This window comes from Hibiscus syriacus, unplaced genomic scaffold, assembly GCF_006381635.1.
Source record: "Hibiscus syriacus cultivar Baekdansim isolate YM2019G1 unplaced genomic scaffold, ASM638163v2 tig00110266_pilon, whole genome shotgun sequence".
Classification (NCBI taxonomy): domain Eukaryota; kingdom Viridiplantae; phylum Streptophyta; class Magnoliopsida; order Malvales; family Malvaceae; genus Hibiscus; species Hibiscus syriacus.
The window spans coordinates 460132-471325 of record NW_024062654.1 but is presented as its reverse complement, the minus strand read 5'-3'; the positions used below and the strand labels follow the sequence as shown (position 1 = coordinate 471325).

The window sequence follows — 11194 nt, the reverse complement described above, 5'->3', positions numbered from 1 at the left end:
GAAAGGGCGTTGGTTCAAATCTGTCAAAATGTTTTTTTAGTTTTCTTACCTTTTTAAAATAGTTCTTGATTATTTATTAAAGATAATTTTATAAATTGAATTTAATGACTGAGATTAAAACTTTAGAGATATTACGTTTCTGTAAAAAGTTTACTCATTTTCAGGCATCCAATAATCCTTGTATTCTTAAAAAAGTGAAAAACTTATAAAGTTTAGAGTGTCAACAGATATTATCTCTAATATATAAAATGGTCGGTGTTTAATTTTAACTATGCTTAGTGTAAGCAATATTATCTTTAACAAATTTCTTTCCCCTTGGATAAAAGAAAACCACATATTTTCATTCATTTGAAGGTAACTTCGCAAATTTACAGCTTGGTAACTTGTTAGAACCTACCATTCAACATAACCTCAACAAAGAAAAGCTGTACAGCGAGTATGGAATATAACTCTAGGCTTCTTCTTTTGTGATCTTAATCCATCATTCCCATCCCATTAACATTTTTCTAACACCCTCTTCTATCTTACTCCTCGGAACATGACAACTATCTCCTTCGTCGAGGAGGATCCTGTACACTTCCCATTCACGGTCGCTGATCATGTGTCTCCCTATCTCAACCTGAGAAAAGTCAATGTGCAATACGAGTTGCAGTTAGAGTTTGGAGGAAAGCAATCATTTATGAGTGATATGATGAACGATAAAATAAATGATATAGAGGTTAATACCGAAAAGATCTGGGTGTTGAGATTCTTGAGAGCAAGGGTTATGTCATGAAAAACAAGAGGACGGCCCCTGCCGGACAATTCAACAGGGTTTGCTACAAGTAGCTCGGTATCAGGTCCCCGACTTATCACGGCCACTCTAAGAGGACGCCAAAGCTCCATCCTCAGACGAGAGCATAGTGCGTTTTGCTTGTTGCGGTCTACGATTTTCTTGCCATCGGCTTGCACTATGAACAAGTCCAACTCGCAGCCACCTTTTCGGTTCGTAAAGAATCTTCCATAGGAAACCTGATACGAAATGTTAATTTTTATACGAGAAATCAAGTAATCAAGGAGAGAAATCAAGCCACGTGGTTTTGCAACCATTTGCAATTATGAACAACTCTTTATGGATATTCAACACTTCCAGAAGGTAATTTCATGCAATCTTTAAAGCATAAACCATCAAGATTGAAGGTTTCCTTTAGATTTACCAATTACAAGCAAATTCAAAGCTATGTCGCTCGACTCTTCATTTTACTTACAATACTTGTGCTCGACACGTATTCAAACATGGGTGTGAGGATAAAACCTTCCAAATGTAAGGAATAACTCAGAAAAAAATCAAGCATACTTGTATCGGGACACAATACCGTACCCAACACTCACACCCAAACCCAAGTAACAGATTCAAAGTACAGTTTTGAATAACAATAGTTAGTAGTTTAAGATATGTACCTGGATATTATAGTCCTTTAGGGTTCTCATGGTATCATATATTAGACCTTTGTGGTCCTGGCAGAGGACCTGAATAAGTGTGTGGGAGGGACTAAGGGTGTTGTCAACGGTAACTGATATCGGGTTTGAAGCAAGTAATCCACCGGATTGTCGTGAAGGCAGCTCTAAACTGAACATTTCTTCAGTGATCGTGGAAGGAAGAAACAAAGTTCCTTGTGAACACGCAGTTATTTCCAATCCAGCTGATTCAATCTCACAACTCGCCAATACATCACCTAATGCATTTTTCAAGAGACGGATTGTTTGACCCTGCCGTTCATTCGTATGAAGAAGTTCCCTAAAATTAAAAAATGGGAAGAATCAAGTTACAAAAGCATCGGACACATACATGTCCACATACAAGTATATGGATACATGCATAAATTTAAGCATATATATATATATATATATATATATATCAGAAATGACAAATACATGCATTGCCCCTGACAATTAACATAATGGTACAAGTTTCGTGAGTTTTTAGTGATACTAAAACTTTCCTCATATCTTCTCCTTTAGTTCACTTTGAAAATACATAAAGTTAAGGTTCATATGTGAAAAGTTCCATAAAATTTAATAAAAGAAAGGTCAAGACTTAAGCATATGGTCATATGACAACCTCTTGGACATAAAAAAGTGGCAAAACCATACACGGTGATTCGAAGTGTCTCTTATTATATAACCGTCACTGAACAAACATCGGTACACTCTGGAGTTTATAGAAGTAGAACATTCCCTTTAAGAGATCGGTTAGTTTTTATGTACAAGTCTAAAGCAATGATTCACAAAAAGGAACTTGCTTGGGAATTTATATATGACTAAATTGATTCCAAATTCTAATTTCCAATAATTTCACCTTTAAAGCAAATGCTATTTATCACTACAAATACAAATTCCAAGTATAAAAAGCTGTCAACATTGGCAAACCTGGTATCAGTGATGAAAAAGAGGTCCATCACTTTTCCATCTGGAGTTGTGGATACCTTCACTCTCTTTATGGTAAGCTCCAGATCGAAAAGGACCTGCGTTATATCTATCAAAACAGAGAACAAGAATCTGTATCAACAAAAGACAAGGATATGCCACTTTAACAAAACACAAAATAACTCTGGATGAATCTCAAAGATCAACAACCACGCTCAGTTATGGTGCAGTAACTGGGGAGGAGGGGCGGTGAGGTAGAAAAATAGACTGAGAGGATATGTAGCAATGCTTCACAGTTGACCTCCTCGCTTAGAAAAATAAACAAATCATTTAGCTGATAGGGTGGTTCATTAGGAACAGATTGGTAGTCTAGAAATTCATTATGTTGTCGATTGAGAGGCTGCTTGATTTAGGGATTAGTAGTTCACTTTAGACATCAAGCACTAATGCAAAACAAAATCAAATGCCCAAAATCACTCGAAAACCAATATGAGACGGCTAACCACTACTAGCTAAACCAAACATTTCATTTTTCCCTTATCAAAGACAAATTTTAAAAAAAGAAAGATTACCATGTAATAGCCCTTTCCTATCACAAGAACACCACAACTTCAAGAGAAACACATCCAATTGTCTTGGCTGTTGATTTACAGGCCTGTAATAGTCGATTCCAGATGTTGAAAAATAAGATGGACAAACTTCCAATATCCTTTTCTCAAGCAAATCCCACCTTGTGTGTTTTTTCCATCCACCCAAAGCACTATATAGCACCATTTCCCATCCGTTGAGAAATCTTATCCACCAAAAGATAAAAAAAAAAATCAGTAATTGACTTAAACCTCCAAATTCTATTACCAAAAGAAAACCCAAAGGATTAATATTCAATCAATTACATAAATCCCAGCAACATTAAAAAAAAAAAAGCTAAGAAATCAAAATGACCCATCGTTTAAATTGTTACAATAACTCAAAAATAATAAAAACCCAAAGAATTATTTTTAATACAAAAATTAGTGAGTAGATGAAGCTTACCTCCTCTAGTGATGCTTAGCCAAAGAAAATAATCCTACACAAATCACAACCTAATCCAGTCTTATCAGGGCAGTTAACCGATATCACAGTGGGATCTCCAGTTTTCTCTGCTGGATTTATCACTACAACATCTTCCCTCAAAATTCCCATCTTTTTCCACTTTCACTTTCTCTTCACTCTGTTTCTTTGCTCCAAAAAGAAAAAAACTGAGTTTTTCTTCTTCTTTTGTTGTTACACTTTCTCTTTTGCTTCCTTATATGTTTTGTTTCCCAGTTTTGAAGCAAATGGATTGAATTTTCCGTCAAAAAAGCAGTGAGGGAAACAAGAACACAAACTGGGGAAAAAGAATCCAAAAATTCAAAATGGGAATTTATTACTATTTAATTCCTCTGTTTCCTACTTTCCTTTTCTTTCCATGTGAATTTCAATTTCTCGTCCTTTTTCAACGGTGACTTTTATGCCTATTTTTGTAAACGAGAGGCTTTTTCAATTATCAAGCGAGATCATATGTACCCGATCTCTACACGTGGCCTTTTGTTATTCCATTCTGAAAGGTAGTTCAATCCAATTTATAAAGGGTAAAATACATAATATCTCACTTAACTTTACTCTCTATCCTATTGTACTCATTATAGTTTCAATGTTTTTAATTTACTCAGTAAACTTTCAAATTATTCCTGTTTTGACCACTCTGAATATTATATTATTATTTCATATGATATGATATTTTTATTATTAATTAATATAAAATAATTATTATTATTTTGAAGGTCGAGGATGGTCGAGGATGAACGGTGATTATTTTAAGTTTTTTTAAATTTAATAATAACAAAATAATTTATTATTATTTATTTTAAATTATTTTTATATTAAATAATAATAAAACAAATTAGATTGGTCAAAATAAGAGCGATTCAAAAATTCAGTGAGTAAATTAGAAAACACAATGAGTAAAATAGGAAAGAGAGTAAAGTTCAATGAAAATGGTATAGTTTACCCATTTATAAATTCGAATTATGACTTTTATTTTAAATTTATCCTAATTTTTTAATATATCAAATTTATATTTAAATTATGAGTCTTATTTAAATTAGACTTTAAACTTGTAAATATTTTAATTTCATCCTTGACTCATATTCTAGATTGAACTTTTATATCTTTCAATTTTATCATCAAATCCATCCAAGTATGTAAATAGTTTCAACTATAGATTCACCTATATTTTATTTTTTTAAAATAATATAGGTTTTATTAATAGGAGATCTGAATAGTATAGATTGATAATTTTCAATGATCAATTGGGATTAGATTTACTTGATCTTTACACGTGGCATTTTGTTATTTTGTATTCTTAAAGGTATGTCAATCCAACTTTTAAATAAAACTTAAAAATTCTTATTTTGGTCCAAAATTAAAATAATGTCTCTCTTACACAATTTGTTTTTCTGTATACTTTTTAAAAATTCAATTAAATGTTTAATGTAAGTAACATTAGCTGTTTTTGAGATGTGTTGAAAATGATTATTTTGAGTACAAAACTTTTAGAAGTTATGAAATAATCATTAAATTTTATCAAAATGATACAAAATGGTAATGGTAATGTTATACTTAATTGTACAAGTTCAATAAATTTAAGATAATTTTATAACATTTCGATAAAATTTAATACCCATTTTATAATCGCTCCATAAATTTAATGACCATTTTATAATTTTTGAAAGTCTAGTAACTAAAATAATTATTTTAACACAATTCAGTGACAATATGATGCATTTTTACCCAAACTTGTATCTCTTTGAATCTTTCTTAAAATTTATAGTCCTAATATTAACTTCGTTAATATTTTCAATCCAAATTTATCAGTTTCATACCGATTAACATACCCTTATATGACATAGCATAGTTTATTCTATTAATAACATTTCAAGCTAGTAAATTTGCGACTGAAAATATTAACGGTGTCAATTTCCAAACTTTTATTAAAGTATAGGGACCTGCTAATATATTTGGCCGATACCATTTTAGAGATTGAACGATATTTACAATTTTTAGTGCTCAAATATATCCTAAAATTTTATGAAAATGGAATCAGGTCTCTAACATTGCATGCAATTAGTTTAATAAATATTTTATTAATTTTTATAATAATCATGCATATTTCTAAAAAAATCAATTGAAAAAAAGTGTTTAATTAGAATATGCATATTTCTAAAATTTATTTAATAAATAAATATATATATATATATATATATTTTGTAAAGAGATGAAAGTACAAGGTCAAAGGAAAAATTTTAGTGCTTGGGTGGGTGGTTTGGTGAGGTAGGTACAAATATTTTATTTTCATTGATTTTTTTTAAAGAAAAATAAAAGTAAGAATGCATTTGCATATAAATGAATTTTTTATTTTTTATTAATATAAATAAAATATATATTTTCAGAAATGAAAATAACAAAGATTTGGGACGAGATAAAGGGATACAGAAATTATCAAATTTTGAGTTTTAATTGAGTTATAAAATAAAACTCAAATAACTTAAAATTTTTAATATTTAGTGGAATGAATTTTTAAGTTTGAGTCGAGTCTTTTTACATTCTATGAATATATATATATATATATATATATATATATATATATATATATATATATATATATATATATATATATATATATATATATATATATATATATATATATATATATATATTAATAATATAATAAAAAATATCGTAATATTATAAATATTTATATATTTAAACATAAACTCGACTCAACTCGAAAATTTTTTAAGTCAATTTCAAATTATGAAATAAGACTCGTCAAGTCGAATAACTTTAACTTTTTTTACTCAACTCGATCAAATATTCACCTTTGTGGACAACATTCCAAATTGCATTATAATTATCTATATCATATTTAGTAATACAAATCATACTTACATAATGTTATGATTTCAGACTCTATGAAATCAACCGAAAAATGTTAAGAAGATGTGAATTGATTTTTTGAAAATTTAGGGAGTTAGAGGAAAAATGATAGAAAAATTGACAAAATGATTTATAATGGTTTAACTTTTTTAACTAAGTCTATATACAGTAACTTAACTCTTCATTAAGGATTTCTAACAATTCACTAATTTGTTATTTCTTTTTCTAGGCTCAATAATAATATTTACAAATTCTCTATCTTTTTAATGATTAAGACATAACCACTCCCCTTTTACAAATGACAAAATTGAGAAAACAATAGGCAATATCGATACTATCATATGAGTATTGATACTTCACTTGCTTTTGGTATCAATATTGCAAAAATAATATTGATACTATTCATGTGATATCGATATTGTAAACACAATATCGATACTACTTTGCCAGAAAATTGTTATTGTGTTCAAATTATTGTTGAATGGAAATTTAGTTATTTTTTAAAGATTTTAATAAATTCAATCAATTTTAAAAATATTTTATCCTTAATTTATTATATCAAAATAGGTCCAACACATAATCATATAAATTTAAAATTTTAAAAATAATAATTATAAAATAATTTTAAATGATTATTAAAAAAATTAATTAATTAATAACTCGTACAAATTTTAAAGAAGCAATTGTTAAACTTTTAAAAAAAAATCAATATTTTCTCTGACCAATAAGATGAACAACGATCTCATTAAAATCTTCAACAAAATCGATGCATAAATTACCTCTAAAATATAAAAACTCGCGGTGATATTACCTTTTCCGGATAACTTGGAAAGTAATTGCGATAAATTGACGGTAAATTAGGTAAGTCATTGATCATCTAACCTCTGTCTCTTTTAATTTCTTACACATTGAAGATCTGGCCACGTGGGAAATCTTTATATGTCCTCCCATCACGTGATCTTTTACTTCTACCAGACCTAGATGAGAATATTCGGTGGAATCTGCCTCAGTTTCTTTAACGGGTAAACTACACCGAGTTATTTAAACGTTTGTAAATTTATAAAAATAATTATTCAATTTCAAAAATTACAAATAAATCACTTTAATTAATCAAGCACTACAAAGATGTATGTGGGTTGTTAAAAATAGAACGGAAATTAGAATGTTCAGTTAGGAAATATATTTTAATAAGATTACAAATATATATCTAACTTACAAAATTCACAAATTTACCACTCAATTAGTTATATGACCCAGTTGTAAACTTATAATAATTGATTGACGATATGATGTAATTTACCTAATTTTATTACCAAAATGGATTTTGAAAAGGTACGACGATTGAGTTCCTCCGGAAGTAATGGAGGATCAAGATACATCTTGTAGAGGATATACAATAATAACTAGTTTGAAAAGTTTACAATTAGTCATTAAATTAATCATAAAAGAAAACTCGTTTTGATTTTAGATTTCTCAAAATTAAGGGCTTCATCGGATGATTTGAGCCATAGAAAGGCTATCATTTCTTACAAGAAGAACATATCTTGAGACGAAGGTCATCCGATAGTGGACGAAATAGATTGGGTTCAAGAAATTCAAAACTCTTGGATTATTGGCATGGCTTTTGAAATTATACGACCCAATTGTAATCTTACAATAACTAAGTGATATCTGGTGTAATTTACCTTTTTAATTTGAATCTGTAATCGGAGTCTGCCACGTCATACTGTCCATTTACTTTTTTACTTTTGCTTGTCAGCACGATATTTTGACAGTTTAATTAACGGGTGCCTCAAAGGCATAGGGTAGGCTCAGTTGTACCCAACGACCTATATGACAATTTGGAGGCGATTTTTATGATATATCATCGGTGACCGGTAATATTATCGATCTAACACCGATCATACTATATTTCTCGATCTAACACCCTTAGCAGTAAAGCGCGCCCCCTGCATCGCGTTATACGATGATTTGGCACCACGTGGGGTATAGCGCGCCCCCTGCACCGCGCTATACGGTGAGCTGGCGCCACGTGGGTATAGCACGGCTCCTGCAGCGCGCTATACGTCACGTAGGAGTATAGCGCGGATCAGGTACCGCGCTATACCTTTACTGCATAATTTTATATAGCGTGTGGCAGGTACCGCGACATACCTTTACTCCTGACATAATTTTATATAGCGCGGGGCATGTACCGCGTTTTGTATAACTTTCCTCGCTATAAATACCATTCTCCGCCGGTTAATTTCTCACATCTCTCCTCTCAACTTATAAATTAATACAACAATTCCGTCAGCGAGTCAATAATTCTGGCAATCTTCTCATATTTTATTTAGAAGTTCGTGCGATTTTTCTTTATAAGGTAATTTTATTATATTTTTTTATTATATTTATTGTTTATTATGATTATTTGAAAAAAATATTATACTAATTATTTTCAATTAATTTTTGTGTTTGTAAAATTGAAAAGCGGGAGCATACGTCGAAATAGTTTTGCGGTGCAGGTAATAATATTAAATTATATTATTTAATTTATTTACGTTGATGTGTAAAATTTTTATTGTGTTAAATGTTCGTTCATATATAATTTATTAAATCAGATTTTTTTCATTTATTTTTTTGCAGATATAATAGTGATACACTTTTAAACTCAAATAATGGCGCGACTTTCAGCTATTATTTATTATGATGGTGAAATTCAAGAAGATGAAACCCGCGTTGTTTTCGTATCAAATGAGCGTGTTAAAATATCATTCAAGAGAAACATAACTCTTGAGGAGTTGATAACGAAGGTTTCGAGGAAAATTCATGTTGGAAGTAGTAGAAGAGTGTCGTCGTTACAGTATAGATTTCCAACATCATTGTTGCCATTAACTTATACAGCGTTCGAACTTTCGAACAATGATGATGTTGAAATGATGGTTGAAGCTCAAAGTAATTATTCAAACGTCGCTATTGAGATGCATGCATATTTTGTTCAAGTGCGTGCTATTCGGGGTCAATCATTAAGCTCCCACTATGGGCTGACTGAACAAGTTGATCAAGTTGACAGCCAGACGACAGTAATGTGTAATGATTTTAATGCCATAATGGGGAGACATTCATCCGCAACTCCTTACGATATGTACCGAGGTAGGTCGACGAAGAATCCGTATGGCAACATCGCGTCCAGTTCAAGGGGAAGGCATTCATCTGCAAATCCCTTTGACCTTAATATGGAGATGCCATCGACGCAACCATCTGTGCAGTTTCTATTTGACGCGATGGCTTCAAGCTCTAGGGGGAGGCATTCGACTGCGAGCTTTTTCGATCTCAATGTCGATATGCCTTCCCGTTCAAGGGGAAGGCGTGCAAGTAGTAGGTTCTTCGACCTAAATGTGGAGAGCATGGAGGAACCATCATCTCCACCAGAAGAACCGCTTCGTGAGCCTAGTGCGGATGGTGCTGAGACTGGACTATTCATTGACCCAGAATCACCGTAATTCAACTCCGATGATGATGAAGTTCCAGGAAATGTGGCACAAACTGACCCTCCTGCACACATGTATGAAGCTGATTATGGTGCAATGTACGGGTCAGAATTTGCGGATATGCCTCATCTCGGTGACTATGGGTATTACTCATCAATAAATAATGGTGAGTTATCTTTAGGCATGTAGTTTTCAAGCAAAGAAGAAGCGATGATGGCTATCAAAAATTACAATATCCGTAATTCTGTTCAGTCCAGAGTAGACCACTCCACGACCGAAAAATATGTATGCTACTGTGCCCAGCGCGAAACGGATGCAATTGGATGGTTCGCGTATCGAAGAGGAAGAGGAAAAACAACAGATGGGAACTAACAATATACAACGGTCTTCACACATAAAAGAAAACTCGTTTTGATTTTAGATTTCTCAAAATTAAGGGCTTCATCGGATGATTTGAGCCATAGAAAGGCTATCATTTCTTACAAGAAGAACATATCTTGAGACGAAGGTCATCCGATAGTGGACGAAATAGATTGGGTTCAAGAAATTCAAAACTCTTGGATTATTGGCATGGCTTTTGAAATTATACGACCCAATTGTAATCTTACAATAACTAAGTGATATCTGGTGTAATTTACCTTTTTAATTTGAATCTGTAATCGGAGTCTGCCATGTCATACTGTCCATTTACTTTTTTCCTTTTGCTTGTCAGCACGATATTTTGACAGTTTAATTAACGGGTGCCTCAAAGGCATAGGGTAGGCTCAGTTGTACCCAACGACCTATATGACAATTTGGAGGCGATTTTTATGATATATCATCGGTGACCGGTAATATTATCGATCTAACACCGGTCATACTATATTTCTCGATCTAACACCCTTAGCAGTAAAGCGCGCCCTCTGCACCGCGTTATACGATGATTTGGCACCACGTGGGGTATAGCGCACCCCCTGCACCGCGCTATACGGTGAGCTGGCGCCACGTGGGTATAGCACGGCTCCTGCAGCGCGCTATACGTCACGTAGGAGTATAGCGCGGATCAGGTACCACGCTATACCTTTACTGCATAATTTTATATAGCGTGGGGCAGGTACCGCGACATACCTTTACTCCTGACATAATTTTATATAGCGCGGGGCATGTACCGCGTTTTGTATAACTTTCCTCGCTATAAATACCATTCTCCGTCGGTTAATTTCTCACATCTCTCCTCTCAACTTATAAATTAATACAACAATTCCGTCAGCGAGTCAATAATTCTGGCAATCTTCTCATATTTTATTTAGAAGTTCGTGCGATTTTTCTTTATAAGGTAATTTTATTATAATTTTTATTATATTTATTGTTTATTATGATTA

At 32.1% G+C, this 11194-nt stretch overlaps 1 pseudogene; it reads right to left on the bottom strand.

Moving 5' to 3' along the window:
- Positions 1–401: 401 nt before the first annotated feature.
- LOC120115598 lies at positions 402–3807 on the bottom strand (annotated as a pseudogene).
- Positions 3808–11194: the final 7387 nt, after the last annotated feature.